The sequence below is a fragment of the Hyperolius riggenbachi genome, chromosome 8 (genome assembly GCF_040937935.1).
Source record: "Hyperolius riggenbachi isolate aHypRig1 chromosome 8, aHypRig1.pri, whole genome shotgun sequence".
In the NCBI taxonomy this organism is placed as follows: domain Eukaryota; kingdom Metazoa; phylum Chordata; class Amphibia; order Anura; family Hyperoliidae; genus Hyperolius; species Hyperolius riggenbachi.
In genome coordinates, this window is record NC_090653.1 from 151,504,616 (window position 1) to 151,525,757 (window position 21,142).

Consider the following 21,142-nt stretch of genomic DNA (forward strand, 5'->3'; position numbering starts at 1 on the left):
GATCAGAACAGGACTTTTCTTCCAACAATGAGTTCCTCACATTTTACGCCTCAGATACATGTCTAGCACCAGGGCCCCACGTATTATCAGGCTGTCAGCACAACACATACTGTAACCAGAAAGAGTTGTCTTTAACCTGTCTGGTTAATGGGGCGTGGAAGTAAATCTGAGCAATATAACATCCTACCTAATAAAACCCGTGTCTCTGCATCCCATGTCCGTGTGTGTGAGTGTGTCCCTGCTTTGCGCTACTGTGCATGTGCCATAGGGACAGCCGTCATTCGGATGGGAGTAGGACAGCCAGGGGGCCGTCCGGTTGGGCGTGTTCGTGTGCGGTGGTGCGCATTTGCGCGTGCGTGGCTGGGGCATGCGCTCTGACAGGTGGCGGCGGTGACGGACCTAGAGCCTGTTATTAAACGGGCTAAGGTCCCTAGTTAAATATATAAGCCTAGGCTATTTTCAATGAAAAATTTGTTTTTGTATTATTTGTATCTGAGATATGCCCAGAAGAAAAATAAAGTACCATATTTTTTGGAATATAAGATGCTGAACCAGGGGGGAGTCAGTGCATCTTATATTCCGTATGTACGCTCCTCTCTCTGTCTCCGGTCATCTTGCTGCTGTATGCTCTGCTTCTCCGAAGGCACTGTCCTTCGCACTGCACAACCAGTGCCGTACTCCTTATCCCCTCGGTCTCCTTCTGATGCCACCGCACATCTATACGTATGCCATCCTTCCTGGTTACAGCATCCTACCAGTTACTGTTGCCATTAATATGAGACCTGACGGTGCACATAAGCCCGGGTCACGCATGACATGCGGTGCACATGCGCCATCAGGTCACACTGTAATAGGGCAACAGTAACTAGGAAAGATGCCATGATGGGGGGCAACAGGGGTTAGTGAAGTGTACTATAGTTGGTGGGGCAGCAGGGGTTAGTGTAGTGTTTTTGGTAGGGGCAAAGGGATATATAAAAAAACAAAAAAAAAATAAAAACTGGAGGTAAGTAACACTGCTGGAAGACTAGCACTAATGCAACAAATAGTTCACTATATTGGACTGGCCAGTCACAATTTGGGGATCCCAGCAAATCCTAGAGATAGAGGCACTATTGCAGAAATGTCCTCCAAAGATTATGCATAGAGCGTCACATTCAGACAAGATGCCACAGGTGGTGGTAATAATATCAGAGAAATATAGCTCCAGTTCACAAGAACAATTACTGGAGCATCAAAGCTCCAGAAGCTAGCCTAACATGTCTCTAACCTCCATGTGGGTCTTTTGCAAGAAGGCAGATTAAAAAAAAATCTGGGATGTGACACCTCATCCATATGAGTCAAAGTAATGTTGACTTGCATAATATTAAGGCATTGGTATTGACCGCTTTTGTCTTGAATGCAGTGGTACGGAAATGCAAAAAGACAGTGTCCATCAAACAAGTATTCACTTCAGGTCAGGTGCAGCCTGGGCAGTGACAGATTCAAAAGAGGTCAGGTAGAAAGTAGTCCGCCAGGAGGATAGCCCCTTGTGCAGTCCTCCACATGAATCAGAAGCATATCATTAGCCTGCAAAACATTAAAATTGTTCCTAAAACAATTGATTTCTTCTGAATCGATTCCTTAAAGAGACTCTGAAGTCTCCCAAAAATGAGGTTTTTACTTTAAAAACCTCATTAACATTATTGCCCCTCTTAAAACGCTGCAGAACCGTGGCTGAAAACACCCTCAATCACCCCTAACTCACCCCTTACTTGGCCGGCAAAATCTACGACTTTCTTGGTCGTTGATTTTGCTGCCGCCTCTATGCGCGTCAATCAGCGTGTATCTCCACCTCTCCCCTGCCCCTCTCAGTGAATGAAGACTGAGAGGGGCGGGGGAGAGGCGCCGATCCGCGCTGATTGACACGCATAGAGGCAGAGCTGCTCTGCCTCTATGCGGAAGGAGCCCGCGATGTACCCCCGAGAGTTTGGGGTGATTGCTTCGTTTTAAGAGGGGCAATAATGTTAATGAGGTTTTTAAAGTAAAAACCTCATTTTTGGGAGACTTCAGAGTCTCTTTAAAGGACATCCAAGGTGAAAATAAGCTGATGAGATAAACCATTGTATCTATCCTCATTCTCCTAAAAATGACTTAATGAGATAAACCATTGTATCTATCCTCCTTCTCCTAAAAATGACTTTTTAAGATATCCCACAGTTTTGTTTTATATTTAAATCTAGTTTTTAAATTTTTACTGTTCCATTGTATCTGCTCAATAACACATGCATTGAAGTATGCCAGAGTTCAAATCTATGAACTATTGACTCTTTATCTCTTTCCTGCTCTCAGGAGCCATTTTCTACCAGGAAAGTGTTTTAGAGCTGTAATTCCTTATCAGTGAGGGGCATTCTATAGTCTGACCCAGACAGAAACTGTCACTTGCACGCTTGATGTTTACCTCTTTTGGGCAGAGAAAGAAGAAAAAGAACACAGCATAGTTATTTGTGCACTTGGCACTGTACATACACATGTCTATCTCATCATGACACCTCGGTTGTCCTTTAAAGAAAATAATTGATTCCTACAACTAGCTGCACATCAATTTTCAATAGATTCCAGCAGGGAATCTAATCGATTGAAGCACAGCTTTGCACTCTTCGATGTAGCGCAATGCTAAAGTAAGTTGATCTACCACTGTCACTGCCTCACCACCAATCAACCTGAATTTTCTGTCATGTCCAATCAATAGTTTTGATTGATTTTGGTCAAAATCAATCGAAAAATCGAAGAATCTGACATTTTGGGGAACTAATTTACAGCAGATCAGATTACAGGTCCCACTTCCTCATGTTATGGGGTTGATTCATAAAATGTTTCTCTTGAATTATGTCCCTTTACCAATGTTACACCTTATTTATAATAAAACCTTTTAGCACCTTACAGGCAATCAAAATCACTCAAATTAGGTCATACCTGATGTACTTAAGCTTAATTTTACTTTTCATGCCTAAGTTTTAGTAATCATTGGTACTTTTTTTGTTGAAGGACTTTCTATTGATAGCCTGAGATATCCAAATTTCTAAGTGAATCAACCCCATGGTTTCCACTGTTGATTTACCTGACAGATCAGGTTTTCTCTTAATCAGGACTCTGGACTCCTACACAATCTCTCGTACACATTCCTGACACTCTTCTAAAGCCTGGTATACACCTTCAGTTTTGATTGGCTAAACACTGACTAATGTTACCAACTCAATGTTGTATGAGAGTTTACCTACACAATCTGTTTAACCACTTTATCCACCACTACAGTATATATACGTCCTCTGTGACTTCATCTAAGCCACGAGTCAGTAGATATACGTCTTGTAGCAGAAGCAGTGCTGTGCAGGATTGGGCTTGCTCCTGTGCACATTTCTGGCATTATCTGATGCAGCACTAATTGGTGAACGGGAATATATGTTTCCTGAGCTAATGAGATTTTACCATTACAAATTATTTAATTTTCTTAGTTCATAGTGAAAAATACACTCTGTAGCATTATTTCAGAATCAAATATCTTCACCATGAATTGTGACAGGAACATATTCCAAGTTTTGTGATACGTGGTAAGAATAGCCAAGCAAAATGTGTGTTTTTTATCTACAGCAGCACTTTTTATTTTTAAACTGGAATTGGTAAAACTGAGAAATAATGTATTTTTTCTATTTTTTCCTTGTTTTCCCATTAAAATTCATAGAAAACTAAATTGTTTGAGGGAAAAAAAAGGCATACAATGAAAGCCTAGTTTGTCTTGGAAAAAAAACAATATATATTTGTAACGATTGGTATCAGCACGCAGAGAGAATCTGATTATTGGCGATCTGCAGTATCACCAAGAATGCAGATATATACCTGATTATTGATGATCTGCAGAATCACCGATAATACAGATATATTGCTAACCTCTGGACACCCAGCAAAAGAAACACAATAAAGACAGTAATATACTGTATCACAGAAGTGTGGAAATATCCACCACACGGCAATTCCTCAGAGGTGTGGTTACCTCTGAATGGGAACCCCATGAGTGAGATCCTCTAACCAGGCAGAGTGAGGAATCTCAACCCCTAGCAGTAATCGTCTGCTTGGGGCAGGCGTCTCGGAGAGGCAAGCTTCAGAGATAACCCTCCAGTGGGAGACGTTCCACTGAAGGGAGAAAGGTCAGACAGACAAGGGTTCAGCAACAGAGATGGCGGCAGCGGTACAGGAGCGGAAGGCAGAAGAGTAAACGGTAATCAGGCAGAGGTCGGCAACAAGAATCAGATAGGCAGAGGTACAATAGCGTAGAGAGAGAGAGTAGTCAAAGATAGCCGGAGTCAAACACAGATACAATATCAAATACAATCCTAACTAAGGTGTGAAATCCTTAGCATCAACACCTGGGCACTGAACTAAGGTCTGAGCGCTCCTTTTATGCTGGGAGCGCATCTGCAGCGCCACCCAGCCAATCCCCAGGGCTCCTGCGATCAGCTGACTGGAGAGTCAGCTGACCCTCCTGCGCAAGAGGTAAATATTCTGCCTCTTTGCGCGCGCGTGACCCTCTGCCTCTGTGCACCAGAGAGGCCAGGGTCCGCACACTAAATACCGCCGGCTGCACCCCCGGACCCGCCGCCATGTCGCCAGCCGCGGCGGCGGTGTCCCCACCAACCCGTGCCAGCAGTTCTGCGTGTGAAGTGGAACTCGCTGGCAGGGAAGCGGAGACCGCCGCCATGTTGCCCCGCGCGGCGACGGCGTCTCCGTGGGTCCTTACAATATTTCATTTCTGTGTCCTAACTAGGGATAAAGTTATTTCTGATTAAATAAGGACATAACTAAACTGTCAAAACTGCTCTGGTCCATAAGTGGGAAACAAGGTCTGGATGCGAAGTGGTTAAAGTATACAAAGGCTGTTGACCCTCATATTATATGGAGGTGGTAAAATTGGCCATTCAATAACAAACCAAAATTGAAGGTGGTTTTAGCAAATATAATTTGGGAAAAATAACATACACAGATAACTTCAAATCCTGTTGCATTTCCTGATGACATCATCGTGACACTGCACTACCCTAGCAGGACAGCAATTGGGATAGGTTGATACTGCTCTTTGAACCAAATGTCTGTTGAACTTAGGACTACTGTTAACATAACCAGTGGTGCAGCTAAGAAGCCGTGGGCCCCAGTGCAAGTTTAGCATTGGGGCCCCCAAGCATGCTATAGATAACAATTGATACAACACACCAAAACCAATCAAGGGCAACCACAGTGTCAGAAGTGCAAGAAGGGGATGGGAGACTGTGTGCCTATGATAACTACTGTTCAAATCAACTATAGAATTGAATATTATCAGTACAGGACCAATAAAAAGCTAATACTGTGTTAGAGGGGCGGGCCCCACGGGGCCCCTCTAACCCAGGGGCCCGATGCGGTTGCTACCTCTGCACCCTTTATTGCTACGCCACTGAACATAACAGTAGTTAGAAATAACTGTTAACTACCTGCCGACTATGCAGAATCCTGCCGACTGGATTGCTTTTGTAGCTCTGCTGGATGGAGTATAATTACAGCTACCACAGGTTACCATACAAAGCACAATGTTTTTAAAAAATTAGACGTTTAATCTTAAAAAAAAGGAATCAATTGAAAATCTGTTAAAATTAGGACTTTTGCCCAGGCAGGAGGATAGAGGCGATTTATTTTCATAGAGCTTGGCACTGTAGTGAGCAGCACAAACCTAGCAGCGATGATGTTCCAAATGCTTGTCAATCAGATATCCGCTGGATGTAATCAAGATGTGTAATATGATAAAACAATCTAATCAATTTCAAATTGCGTAGATGTGACTAGTTTCCTGAATCTGTCATACTTTGTTTAGCATGCCTAGCTTTACTCCAGCTGCCATCTCAATACATGGAGAGTAGCCATATTGAATTTTTCAGAACCTTCTGCAAGAAGATACAAAACTTGACAGCAAAGGTAAAACAATCTTTCCATTTAGCTTTATTACCCGTATACAGCTACGTCGTCTTTTTTTACACTTTGTACACTCATCTTCCCAGTGTTCTGAGTAAAAGCACTGCAGAGCTTGTCTTTCTATAAACAGAAGTAATGTTATTACACTGTGGTTTCTCAACATATAGTTGCAGCTGTAGTTAATTTCTGTAAGTTTCAGCAGACAAATTAATATATTCCAGTGACAGTTCTTTTCCAGTGGAGACAGCTGTCATCCCTCTGACTGTGGTGTTGGAGTATTAAGGTGATGAATGATCACAGCTAGCTAACTCATTCTTCCTGATAATCCCATGTCATTGTGCATATGTATCTGCAGCCCAGTCAGCGAGCCCTCCCCTGCTACTACTAAAATTGTTTAAAGTGAACCTGCCACTATTTTTATTATGTATTTATTATAGAGAGCTGACAGAGTATATATACATGTAACTAATTCCCCTCCAAGCAGCTCACACTATGATGCCTACCATAGCCATAATATACTGCCCCTATCATAGTATAAGGTGAACTTTGGAGGGAGCCAATTGTCCTCAAAGTCTATGGGCATTTTTTGGGGAGAGCTAATTAACTTGTCTTCTTGTTTTTTTGGGATGTGGGAAAAAACTGGGTGCATGGAGGAAACCCAGGTAACCATGGGGAGAATATGCAGATTCCATGCAGAGAGTGTCCTGGGTGAACTTGTGGCTCTTGGTCTGTAAAGTGAGGGTGCTAAGCGCTATGCTATGCATTAAGCCAAGTACAGATCTGCCCTCCTAAAACTGAAGGTATTTGCAAGTACTCAGCTGCACATGAGTATGAAGATACACCCATAATGCCTCTCTTTAGATCCAGTGAACAAATGTCCAAACCATTCTTTTATGTCCCTAAAAAGCCATGCATACAGCTAAAACACCTGGCTTATAGCACCCTATAAGGCCGGTTCACACTGGAGTTATAAAACAGTCCGTTTGCGGATCGGAACGGATGCAAATGGATCCAATGTTAACCTATGGATCCGTTCACACCCGTCCGAACGGATCCGATCCAATGAACGGACAGCAACTTTCCTTCTGCAGCAATTTTTCCGGACCGCTGAGCCCAGCGGAACAGAAACGGATCCTAAAGGCCTGCATTGGAGGGAATGAGAGAAAGGAACGTTTCTTCACACTAGTGAAGAAACCGACCAGTCTAAACAGAAAAATCCACTTTGGTGATGTGGGTCTGGGGGGGATATGGGGAAATGGAACGGAAGCAGCTGAACGGAAACGGAGTGAAAACGGATCTGATCGACTGGTGATCAGATCCGTTTTTACTGATCTATTTGCCACGTAACTGCAAGTGTGAACTGGGCCTAATAGTGTTACAAAGAGCTATAATTCTATTTAGAACACTTGGATTTCATGTTTACAATATTTCATGCAAGACACTGGTGTACGTTAGTAGATCTCGAGCAAAATATTTTGTTTTAGATGGGTTGGAAAAGTCTTAAAACACTCAAAGATATTTTTATTGTAGCCTGAGTTCCCACAGCAAAAATTTCAAACCATTTCCTGTTCCTGGAGACAGCGGCCACTAGGAAAGGAAGTTGTTCTCTCAAGCAATAAAAGCCTAATACAACTTTTACTCCATATCCACAGAAATAATAAAATGGTAGCTTCAACTGTCCTCCCTTTAAGTGCACAAGAAGATGTTTCACCACCGTGAAACTTCTTCAGGGTTAACAAGCAAAGGGAAGACCTAGATGCATACTGCAGCAAAAGTGTAGCTAACTGACACTCATTAAGCAGATGGTAGTTGTTTACATGCCTGGCTGGATGTGTGTATACCTGTACCTTAGAATCAAAAGTTACAAACTTACCCACAAAGAGGGAAGCCTCAGGATAGTCCAGCGGCTCTGCATTGGCTCCTCGACTGCTAGCAGGGACCATCTTGTGGCCACGCCCACCCCCAGGTGTATGAGCGCAGTGTACTGCACAAGCACGAGTATGGCAGCACCTGCGCAATCAGCCAAACCCGCTTGTATATGGAAGGGAGCGCGGTGAGGAGAACATAATCCAAAAAGCTCTTGTTGGATATGATCGGAGGGATCCTGCACAGTGCTGGTGGGCTCCAAGATGGATCAGGAAGCCCCTCGACCATCCAGATGCTTCCCTTTACATAGGTGAGTATCTAATGCTAACTTCTTTCTTTCAAAGTTACAGATTCCCTTTAAAACATCTAAGTAAGAATAATGCAACAGTATTTTATATGGGCATTAAATGGTATTGGATGCTCCTTCCCTCATGTTCCAGTTTAACATACTGTATATAGCTTTTTTTCGCACTCTCTAGTGAACCATTTTTCTTCTCTGTCCAAAATATTACACTCACCATCCTAGAATAAGTGCCATTTCTCTTTGAAGTGGAGGTAAACTGCAGAGTCTTAGCATGCAATTAACCCTCCAATATCGGCCCTGTTCTTTTCTGCAAACTTAGGGCTTCTGAACCAGCCACCTGGCGTCTCAGTCAAATGTTAGTGAGCAGAAAAGCATTTAGCTACCTTCTGTAACGATTGGTGAAGCACAGAGAGGATCTGATTACCGGTGATCTGCAGTATCACTGGAAATACAGATGTATACCCGATTATAAGTGATCTGCAGTATCACCGATAATCCGATATACCAGCTAACCTCTGTTCACCTGAGTAGAGTGTAGTGTTTTGGTGTAACAGTAACACTTTGAGGACAAGCCTCAGCGCAGTCAGGAGTACTGCAAAGATTCCTTCCGCAGACCCGGACTCTCCAAGACGGGAGGAGTCGGGCTGACAGCAGGAAGGATAGTCTAAAAGTAACACTCAGGAGGAAGGGTCGCTAACAGAGCGAGGAACCGCCTCTAACGGTAAGGTCGGTTCTCGTGGTCGGACAAGCCAGGTCGTACACACACGGACAGATACAGTACAAGATCAGAAGACAGAGGCGGAGTCTAAGTACAGGCAGGGTTCGGCAACGGGGTATCAGATATATCGAGGTACAAAATCAGGAGGTAGAAACAGTCTAGGGACGAGCCGGGGTTCGGCAACAGAGTATCAGAAATATCGAGGTGCAAGATCAGAGTTCAGGAGGATAGTCAGGCAAGCAGGAAGTCATAACAGATAATCACAATCAAACTAGTACTTTAAGCTATCAACAGAATCTAGCTAAGTGTAGGATTACAGCTCCAGCTGGTCCCGGCACACTTGCGGATCTGACTACGGATCTGGGTGCTCCCACGTATGTGATTGCAACGCCAGACAAAGAGCAAGTGAACAGCCAGCAGTATATATACACAAGGACCTCTCCAGGACCTCCCTAATTGCTGGACCAATGAGAGTTGTGGAAAATGTCAGCTGACCCGCCTGGTCAGCTGACTCACTTCTGGCTGCTATTTAAACTCAGCCTCTGTGCGCGCGCGCGTGTAACTCTGAATCTTGGTGGACTATCAGTCCCAGCCACACCAATACTGTTTTGCAATGTATCTAGTGAACTGAGTGCGGAAGCCGCCTCCAATGTGGATTCCGCCGTTTCCAATGCGGATTCCGCCGTTCCCAATGCGGATTCCGCCGCTCTGCCTATGTGGCATGCGGCGCTTTTTCCGCGTTGTGACGCCATGCTGGACGCGGAAACAGCCGCCTCACCTTGAGAGACAGCGGCTTTTCCGCGTTTCATCACACCTTCGGCTTTCAGCAAATGCGTCACATTTTGAACCCTGCAAGAGGATATGAAAGCACCGTGATTAACCGATCCTGAACACTACATGTGGCGTCCTGGATGAAACAAGATGACCGAAACGATAGGATCGAGCGTAACGTTTGCAAGAACACCGTTAACCAATTGTGGAAAATGCTGTCTATACACTTAAATGAACATGGGTTAATCGATGAGAGCTGTGGCCATCGTTTGACGCCATATTGAGATCTGCGTAACCTGCCCTAAGGAACACAACAAGTAACTTCTACATCCCACGAATTCAGCACCAGCACCCACACATAAGCAAGTCACTTGGTATATGCATTTTCCAATGTAGTGAGGAGTCAATTTGCAGCTTCAAGTGCCCATACACTTATCAATTTTCCCTGCATATTTGATCAAAGTGACCCAATCTGCAGGGAATTGATGTCCAAAATGATTCCTTTCAAATTATTTCCATTCAAGTTGAACCTAAATTTGATTGAAAGTATCGATCGGACCGGATGGAAGATTTAGGTCAATTGGGATCAGGGCAGGAGTGGCAGGAGCAGCCCATAGCGTTGCACTGCATCGAGCAACGGTTCAATTGATTTTCAAAAGATTATCTGCTGGAATGTATGTAAAATCTATGTGCAGTGTGGTCGGAAACAAATCATCTCTGAATCGATTCTAATCAGAGGATGGTCTTTCACAGTCTCTTATTAGGATCAGATCTCACCTCCCCACCCTTTATCTGTGGGGGTACCTCAAGGCTCTGTCCTTGGCCCCCTCCTCTTTTCCATCTACATGCACAGTCTTGGAAACGTAATCAACTCATTTGGGTTTCAATACCAATTATATGCGGACGATACACAACAGTACCTCTCGGCTCCAGACCTTAACTCCCTTCTCACACGTGTTCCTGACTGTTTGTCTACACATCCTCTTTCATGACCTCTCGCTTCTTAAAACTTAATATGAGTAAAACAGAACTAATCATTTTTCCACAGTCTCTGTCCACTTCTCTGCCTGATATAACAATCAATGTTAATAACACCCCTATAACTTCAGTTTGAAAAGCATGGTGCTTAGTGGTATTATTTGACTCTTCTCTCTACTTTATTCCTCACATTCACTCCCTAACCAGCTTCTGACATCTCCAACTCAAAAACATATCTCGCATCCGACCTTTTCTCATTTAGGACATTACTAAAATGTCAGTACATGCTCTTATATCTCGTCTGGACTATTGTAACATACTACTTTGTGGACTACCAGCTAACAGACTGGCACCGCTCCAATCTGTGCTGAACTGCTCATCTCAATCATCTTTCTTCCCGCCCTTCCTCTGCTGCTCCTCTCTGTCAAGATCTTCATTGGCTACCAATTAACCAGAGGATCCAGTTCAAACTATTAACTCTAACTTACAAAGGGCTCCACAATCTCTCCCGGTGTACATCTCCTCACTAGTTTCCAGATACCAACCCAACCGCAATCTCAGATCTGCACATGACCTTCTATTTTCTTCCTCTAGAATCACCTCCTCACATTCACGTATGAAAGATTTTGCACATGCTTCACCCCTCCTCTAGAATCCTCTGCCACACACACATCCGTCACTCCCAAACCTTTGATATCTTTAAATGTGCCTAAATAACTCACTTTTTCCGGTAAGCATATGCTCTACTTTAGGCCAGTTCACCTGTTGACCGCTGGCCAAGTTGTACTTCCACATCCATAGATAACCTAAAACACACTGCCTCTAGGTATTGCCCCCCTCTGCCTCTTTCCTTCAGATAGTAAGCTCGCAAGGGCAGGGCTCCCTCACCCTTTTGTGTTTTGTATTTTGTTATACATTTATTCATATTAATTATGTCACTGTAATCACCAATCCTGTACGTTGTACTGATTGTGTATTTTGTACCAACTCTGTATTTTGTATACTGGTGTATATCATTGTCTGTATTATTTTGTACCCCATGTTTGTTTCTTACTTTGTACAGTACCAAATAATATGTTGGCGCTTTATAAATCAATAATAATAATAATAATCAGAGATGAATCAATCATTTTGCCACGTGAGGTGGCAATCTATAAGTGTATGGGTACCTTTTACACTGTAGGCCCTACAGTGTAAAAGGTACCCATACACTTATAGATTGCCACCCCACGTGGCAAATGATTCTTCTCTGATTATTATTGATTGATAAAGCGCCAACATATTCTGTGGCACTGTACAAAGTAAGAAACAAAGTACAGTACAGTGTAGGGTGATGTCTTGGAGAAAGCAACTGGAAAGTATGGCAAATAACCAGCAGTGTTTTAGTACAAGGAAAGGTCGCCCAAAACAATTAAGTAATCAGATAATTTTAATTCACTTCTAAGAGGTGAAATGAATTATTGCCACTGCCAGTAATTTGGATAGATCACTTCACCAGACCTATAAACACAGTAAATGCGGCACACATTCACTTGCTAAAGTTGCAGATTTATACAGAACCCAGCTCTCGGGAACAATCAATTCATCCCTACTCACAGTGCTTTACCACCTAAAAATCTATTAGACTGGCACTGCTGCAGTTGCTTAATTTATTGTTGCAAAAATATTCATAGGTGCAAACTTCAAAAGGTATATTGAAAAAGCGGTACACATACCAAAGGTGAGAAGAGGCACGGTGGTGGTGGTGGGAGCTGGGTACTGGATGCCTGACGGTCATTTCGCACACTGCTGCTTCTACGGAGGCAGCAGTGCACAAAACGGCCGTCAGGCATCCTGTACCCAGCACCCACCACCACAGTGCCTCTTCTCACCTTTGGTATGTGTACCACTTTTTCAATATACCTTCTGAAGTTTGCACTTATGAATATTTTTGCAACAATAAATTAAGCAACTGCAGCAGTGCCAGCCTTTCTTTTCTCTACCTGCCTGCATCTAATGTCTGTTGGCTAGAGCACGCTGAATGAGTATGCCTAGGAAGAGGCATAGATCCACTAGTGCATGTTCACTATATGTATGTATCTACGCTGTAGTGCCAACCTACTGCAATCTCTCTGGCCTACCTAAAAATGTATTAGGCCCAGTTCATATTAGCGCTAAAAAATGGTCCGTTCTCAGATCAGAGGGGGAACAGATTGGAACGGACGCGATTGGATCCAATGTTAACCTATAGATCCGTTCACAAGCGTCCGTTCAAACGGATCCAGAACGGAAGCTGAAGCACTGCATTGGGGGCAATGAGAAGATGGAACGTATCTTCACACTAGAAGTGATGGACCTTTCTATCCAGTAAAATGAACTTTGCTGATGGGGGTTTGGGGGGCGGGACAAATATGGGAAAACGGAATAGAAGCAGCGGAAGGCAAACGGAGTGAAAATGGATCCGATCAACCAGTAATCAGATCCATTTGCCACTATAACACAAGTGTGAACCGGGCCTAACGGTACTTACTTCAAGGGTACTTTTTCCCAAAATAGTAGAGAATTAAACCAGTGAGCATTACTTGTCTTAAAGATCGTTAACCAAGATGGACTGAAGTAAAATGGGGAAAGGTAGTCACTGTGGCACCTCACTTGCCATCTGGCTTTTTTTGGTAAGGTAAACATGGGCGCATGGGCTCGGAAGATGTGACAGCCAGGTCCCTTAACATCCATCAAGCCTTAGGCATGCAATTAGGTTATCTTGTGGGTGATACAACTCTGATAACTACATATTAATAGACAATATTACTGGTAAAATGTTATGACTTGCAACATGACTACTAAAATAGTTTAGGTCTCATTTTAAATAACATAGCTAAAAACAGTTATAGACTGGCATGACAATACAGAACTATTTCACTTTTAGAGTGGTGATGTGCACAGTATAATACCAAGTATAATGCAGCGTTGTATTAGGCCAATAGTATTAGGCCCGGTTCACATTAGCGGTGGCCGTCCGGAATCGCCGTGCCGGAGCCGGACCGCTTGCAGAACGGACGGAACGGACGCACGGCAATAGCAATGAAAGCCTATGCGTCCGTTCACATGCGTCCGTTCTGCCGGACCGGAGCCGGACCGAATCCGGACCGGATCCGGCGTCCGTTCCAACATGCGCTATTTTTTGGTCCGGCTCCTCCGGGATCCGCATCCGGAGCGGAGCCGGACTGCACCATCCGGCCAATACAAAGCAATGAGAGCCGGAGAGCGCACAACACACTGGCTACAAAAACCGGACGTTCTACCCCACTTCCTATGCATTTTGAATGGGGACCACATGGGCCCAGCGTTCAAAGAGTGGGGCAGCAGCGATTTCATGCTGGAGCTCGTTTTGGCAGCAACATGTCTGATGTCTGATAACGAGGAGGCGAACAACAGGAAGGAGAGATTTCCCAGGTTTACGAGTAAAAAATGCCTGGATCCATGGTCCCAACTGCAGTCTCTGTATCCACGGATGGTCTCCACACGTCCACCTGTCTCCAACAATGACCCCAGACCCTTCTGCTGACCTCCCAGACCCCAGGTATTTACAGGATGGTATCTCCTTAAGAAACCGGATCCGGACCGCAACTGTGTTCACACCGCACGGAAACCGGATGCAAACGGACCGGGTCCGGATAGGAACCGTACGGATCAGGTCCGGTCCGGCTCCGGTGCGGTCCGGACATCCGGTGCGATTTTGACAAAACCGCAAGTGTGAACGGGGCCTAAGGCCAGTGCTTCTGAATTTTTGCAAAGCTTGTACCCACATAAATGTTTTCCAGACAGTTGTGAATATACTACGATCTGTTTTAAAGCCTGGTACACACCATGCTATTTCTTGTCAGCTAGATGGGTTGATAATTTCCAACAGGTCCGAATAGATTTCCGATCATTTTTCTGATCACTTCTATGCAAATCGATCAGAAACGCTTGGAAATCAGATTGGACCTTTTGGAAGTTATCTATTTGGCCCATCTATCTGACGAGAAATTGCATGTGTGTACCAGGCTTTATACAGAATTTGGTAAAATGTCATTCTTATTAAAGATGACCTAGCATACCCCCAAGAGAACTACATACCACTGGTTGAGAAAACATATTGTACTTGGTCCTGCATCTCCACACATAACTGTGCAGTGTCTTCCTATAGGTTACTAAAAATATAAAAAGAAAACCTATTGAAAAGTCATCTTGTTGAAAACAATGACCGACAGTAGCCGTTGTGTCACCAGCTTGAATTGTGAAAAAAAGCAAAGCGCACAGGCTTATTCTTCTGACAGGAAGTTTTGACTGTGCAGTTGGAGATTCCTGATTAGGGACTGATGACATAGTGCACTGTGAGCCCTCCTGCTATTGGGGAGGTGAGGGCAGCCTATGTATGTTCTCTCTCTGATCTCACAGCAGCCCTTCCCTGCATTTGGAAACAAGATACATTTCATGTCAGACTGCTCTCTGTACTCCACACCCCTGACTTCCATCTACTCCCACTGCCTGTCCTCTTCCCACAGCCAGGAGCGGCTTCTGCTGCACACACGTGGAGACCCATCATCCCCACATCCCTGGATTTACCACTTTCCTTCTGCAATACTTTCTGCTTTGGATTTTACGTAACCACGCTGGATGCGGCGCAGGATTATTCTCTGGGATAGGAAAAGTTGCTGTGTGGATATGAATGTGAAGCCTCACAGCTGAAGCTGTTCGCGTTGTGCGCGCAGAGCCGGTTGGGCAGCGTACAGACACGTCTGAGGTGACAGCAGACATGCCGCGACTTCTCTGACGTCTGCCCTGGCACTGCTGCTCCGGCCTGACATCTGAGAGGTAATGGCTGTTTGTGCTGCTCTCCTGTCACTTGTCTTCCAGGTGCCCCGAGGAGAGCTCCCATGTGCCCGGCTGCAGTAATCCTGGCATGGCCTCTGTGTCTGGCTGTGCACGGCTACATTCCTGTGTTTGGGAAGACACAGGCTGCTGCGATCCATCAACTTTGTTACTTGTCAGTGTTGGAGGGACCTGTGTTTACAGTGTGCCTGTATCAGTGCTGGCATGGTATGCTAATGTTTAATGATGTGCAATCTGAAGCTCAACAAAGTGGATGTATGCTGACCAGCTATTGTCTATGAGGCTGCTGGGCTTGCCTATGGCCCCTGAGGTTTCCACAAGCAGCACAAGTGTGGTTTTCTTACAAAGTTTGTCATATTTCTGGCTTTTATATTATTATTATTATTATTTATATATAGTGCTGCCATCACATTGCTACACAGAGTACATATTCTTGTCCCTTGACTGTCCCTCATAGGGCTCACAATGTAACCACTACCAGAGTCATATGTCCACTCCATTATAGTCTAGGGCCCATTTTAAGGCGAAGCCAGTTAACTTATCAGTATGTTTTTGTTATGTGGGAGGAAACTGGAGTGCTCGAAGGAAACCCACGCAGACACAGAGAGAACATACAAACTTAGGGGGCCCAGTACTGCAAGGTGAAGTGTGCTATCCACTACGCTACTTTGCTGCCCATGTTTACTGACTATTGAAGGATTCCTGCCAGAACCTTTCCAGTTTTGGTTAATTTGGTTTAATGGTCTGGCAGGTTTATAATGCAGTCGTTAGATTGGGATTACCTTCACTGGGAGTGAGGCAGCTTTCCTAGATACATTGCATGCATTTCCCTCGCTAGACAGATGTTGGCGGCTTGGTGCAAGCAATGGAGATCATATAAACAATGCAATTTCATTATTTCTTGTAATTCTACTAGCGCTATTCACACAAACAGAAACCCCTATCCTGCGGCCTAAAATGCTAATTACCCTCTTTGACTTTAACATGCGCAACCTCTCCCCCAAAAGTTATTTCTTACTGATTCCTAAACCCAACCACCACTTCCAACCTTAAAGGGACACTTAAGTCAAACAAAAAAAAATTGTTTTACTCACCTAGGGCTTCCAATAGCCCCCTGCAGCTGTCCGGTACCCTCGCCGTCTCCCTCCAATCCTCCTGGCCCCGCCGGCAGCCACTTCCTGTTTCGGTGACAGGAGCTGACAGGCTGGGGACGCGAGTGATTCTTCGCGTTCCCAGACACATTAACACCCTCTATGCTGCTATATGGTATATGATATATGCTATAGCAGCATAGATGGCGCTATTGTGGCCAGGAACGCGAAGAATCACTCGTGTCCCCAGCCTGTCAGCTCCTGTCACCGAAACAGGAAGTGGCTGCCGGCGGGGCCAGGAGGATCGGAGGGAGACGGCGAGGGCACCGGACAGCTGCAGGGGGCTATTGGAAGCCCCAGGTGAGTAAAACTCATTTTTTTTGTTTGACTTAAGTGTCCCTTTAAATGATACATGAGGTGACCTAAAAAATGTTGTACTCATCCGGAGCTTCTTCTAGCTCCTATAAGTATCTGTCGCTCAGTGCAGCTGCGCAGTCATCCACTTGAAGTCAAAGTCAGCCACTTTTTTTAGGTCACCTCATGTATACTTTAAAGAGAACCTGAGGCGTCAAACTACCTGAAAGAGTACCGTAAATACAGAGGCTTCCCATGCTGTCCTTCACCAATGCCTTGGACCCTCTTTAACAGCGGGAACGCTCTCATTTTCTAGGACGTGCTGCTCAGGCTTACTGCACAAGTGCAGCCATACTCGCACAGGCGCAGTATGGCTGGGCTCGTGCCTGAAGAATGCAGCCCCAATGCTTCTACTGACAAGATCTTGTTGGTAATCTTCGGGGGATTAATGTTTGGTAAATTTGGGACTGGAGCACTGCATGGGAAGCATCTATAGGATCCAGAGGCTTTAAGTATTTATTTTTTGCCTTGGGTACTCCTTAACCTTATCCTTGCTGCCTAACCCCTTCCTGAAGTGTTAACCTCTTCCTGATGCTTAACCCTAACCTTCCTGAAGTAAGCTTTTCAGTGACCAGGGACAAAGTCAGTTTTCAGGCCCCTTGTGACGAATATTACATTTCAGAATACAACTGTAAATGACACCGGAAGTGCATTTACCTTTCTGGCTTAAGGTACTCGAGTAGAATTACTTTATACTTCAGTCTTAAACATTTCTTAAACCAAGTTTTCTTCCCACACTGAACCATTTCCGATTCTCCGACAGGTTAGGCAAGAGGTTAGCTGAACCGTAACAATCGGAGTTCCTCTATAATACAGTGAGTAGTGGCGCATGCTGCAGCCCTCCAGTTATACAGGGATTCCTGTTACACATCAAACACAGCGGCACAGAAACGCAGCCAGAGAAAATTGCCACAAAGTGATATTGAAAAACCCCACAATCCAAATTTTGTGTGCAGCATACAATCTAAATTCTGAGTGTGCGCATAACTTGAGGGATCACAGACCATCAAGACAAGAGCAACAGTCAGAGCTGGTGGGAGAGGAATCCCATGAATGTTGCAGTGCTTGCAGTGCACACGTACCTGCTGCCCCATCTGTGTGGTCCTCTTCTCCGCTGCTTCCTGGTCCTGGGGCCTGTCCAAAAAATTAGACAATAGTATTTGGAAAAGCAGAAAGGGGCATATATTCTCTCCTGCTCCCTCTTGCTCTCTGCTCGCTTGTCGCCCACTCTCCGCCTCCTTCAAGCCCTCCCCTCCTTGATGATAAATATTGGAGGACTGAAAGGAGGCGGGGACTGGGCAGAGACCAGGAGGATGCAGGGGAAATACCTAAACTTCAGAGTACCTTAGGCAAGAATGGCTTCAGGTACGCTTTAAGTATGTAATGGCACCCCCAGATGCTGCGCTTAGGGAAAGATTCTCCCCCTTGTCCAACACTAGCTACACCACTGCCCTTACAGCCAGAGCTACTGTATATAATAGGAAAATGCCAGTGTCCAAATTAATTCCAAAAAACTGTGCTGGGTGTTTGGGCTGTGGCCCACTACAGCGCTTTTAGCTGCTCTTTGGAATCACCGGAAATCACTGGTGATTCCAAAAGTGCTACACTAATTAAAGTCAATGGAGTGGAGCCCACAGAGCAATTGTAAATTACCAAAATCACAAACTTGGATCCGACGCAATTTTTGGAACAATTTCAAAGAGAAAAGCGAGGGCCCCAAATCACTTTGCTCTAAATTGGGCCGAAATCAGTCTGTTTTAAATTGCAAAATCGCTCTGTGAGTTTTGAGAGTGATTTTGCAATTGCTAGTGGGAGTCCAGCCTTATGGCCCATACTCACGGGCTACAAATGTCGCCGCAACAGGCGGTGCGCGCGTTTTGCAGGCAGCGACAGGTCGCCCGTGAGTATTAGGGAGGAGCAACAGCGACAGCTTCCGCTGCATCAGTTGCCGGGTCCCTCCGCCGTGTGTATGCGGAGGGACCTGGCGATGAGCTGTCGCCGGCCTGTCGCGCACACGCTCACGTGTGCTGGCGACAGGCCAAAAAGTTGCCCGTGAGTATGGGCCATATTACTCCCAGTGACAGCATGTACCTTTAGTAGCTAAGAATGGTATTCTGATATGTAATAACTTAATTTGGGTCACTTTGTTGATGCATAGGCATTGAAACTAACAGCAGAGACACAAGCAGTGATGTTAACTTGAAATAGGTTCTAACCATTTATCAGATTAAGAAAGTTACTTTCAAGGAATTTCCCAGAAAAACCCTTGACTTTGAGTAAAAAGTCTGAACAACCTTGCTGTTACATCTCACATACATATGTTTACAGTGATGGAGCTAGATTTCTATTCCACCTCTTCAGAATGCTTCACTGTACATCATATTGCTCATGTGAAGTAACCTGGAACAAATTCCCAAGAAGGCCACACTCTGAGGTACTCACCGGAGTGGAATATGGCTCAACAACAAACTGAAGTGCATCACAGAATGTGGCCTTCCTGTGCTTCTCTCTCAGATTATATTTCATTGCATTCCCCTAAAACAGAAAAAATACATAACTATTATTAAAGGGAAACTATAGTGAGAGAGCTATGGAGGCTGCCATATTTATTTCTTTTTTACACAATACCAGTTGCCTGGCAGCACTGCTTGTCTATTTGGCTGCAGTAGTGTCCAAATAACACCAGAAACAAGCATTGAGCCAGTCTTGTCAGATCTGACAATAAGGTTCAGAAACACCTGATCTGCATATGCTTGTTTAGGGTTAATAATATTGGAAGCAGAGGATCAGCAGGACATCCGGGCAACTGGTATCTCTTAAAAGGAAATAAATATGGCAGCCTCTGTATCCATATCACTTCAGTTGTCCTTTAAAGGACACCCGAGGTAAACTAATAAAATAAATGATTGTATCTCTCCTTCTCCTAAAATGACTTTTTAAGATATTCCACAGTTTTATTTTATGTATAAATCTACTTTTTAAGTTTTAACTGTTTTATTGTTTTTGCTTAATGACAAATTCATTGAAGTATGCCAGAGGTAAAATCTATGAACTATTGACCCTTTTATCTCTTTCCTGCTCAGAAGCCATTTTCTTCTAGGAACGTGTTTTATAGTTGGAATTTCACACTGTAGTCACTTCCTGTCAGGACTGAGTCAGCCACTTACATACCTGATATTTAACTCTTTCAGGCAGAGAAAGAAAAAAAGGAACACAGCATAGTTATTTGTGTGCTAGACACTGTACATACCCATGTCTATCTCATCATGTCACATGTCACCTCTGGTATCCTTTAAGGGAATGGTAAATTGAGCCCAGCCCCTGTAAGACTTTTTTAATGGGGGAAGGAACACCATAGGAAGGGAAGTTAAGAGAAACTTCACCTACAGATAGTAGTGTGTGTGTGTGTGTGTGTGTGGGGGGGGGGGGGGGAATCAATGAATACATTGCTGATGCACTATTTATCCCTGATGCACTATTTAAGAAAAGTTAAATATTTCTCATTAGAAAGGGGGTATTGTGTACCGATTGGGATGAAGTTCAGTCCTGGGTTAAAGTTCCTTTCCCTGGGGATAAAGGCAATAATAAAACTTGTTGGGTTGTCACCTTTCCTGAACCCGTGTCTAACTGTTGAAATTGTTTATGTAACTCTTGAAAATCAAAACTGTTAGCGCACATTTTTAACAAAAAATATTAAAATGCAGTGGGTATTTTGTAGGGCTGCACGATTTTAGGGAAAAATCGAAATTGCGATTTTTCTCTCAGAAATTGCAATTTCGATTTTTCCCCGATTTTTTTTCAAATGATGGCGGGGGGGGGGACTTTGGGTCCGCACTGCCCGGTCCGCTGTCTGTAATACTTTGCTTCTGGCCCCGCTGTGCGCGGATTGGCCAGAAGCAGTTAATATGTATGAGTGTTAATGAGCGGGGGGGGGGGGGGGCAGATCCACTCCAGCGAGCGGCCGGGCACATGCAGCATTACCAATCACTGGCTAGCGATGGAATGACGGCAGCGGTAGGCGGAGCTGTATGCTCTGTAGAGCTCCGCCTACCACTGCCGTCATTCCATCGCTAGCCAGTGATTGGTAATGCTGCTGTATGTGCCCGGCCGCTCGCTCGAGTGGATCCGCCCCCCGCTCATTAACACTCATACATATTCACTGCTTCTGGCCAA

At 44.6% G+C, this 21,142-nt stretch overlaps 1 protein-coding gene across 4 annotated transcripts in view; it reads left to right on the plus strand.

Annotated features, from left to right (window-relative positions):
* The first annotated feature begins 5,526 nt into the window (after positions 1 to 5,526).
* ARHGEF9 (Cdc42 guanine nucleotide exchange factor 9) overlaps positions 5,527 to 21,142 on the plus strand; it is a 662,656-nt gene continuing 647,040 nt past the window's right edge. For 3 of the 4 annotated variants that reach the window (XM_068247542.1, XM_068247540.1, XM_068247543.1), the window contains exon 1: positions 15,100 to 15,446. The gene's annotated coding sequence lies outside the window, so the exon portion shown is untranslated. Of the gene's footprint in view, positions 5,577 to 15,099; positions 15,447 to 21,142 lie in introns of those variants that run through there. The other variant, XM_068247541.1, reaches the window with a different exon arrangement.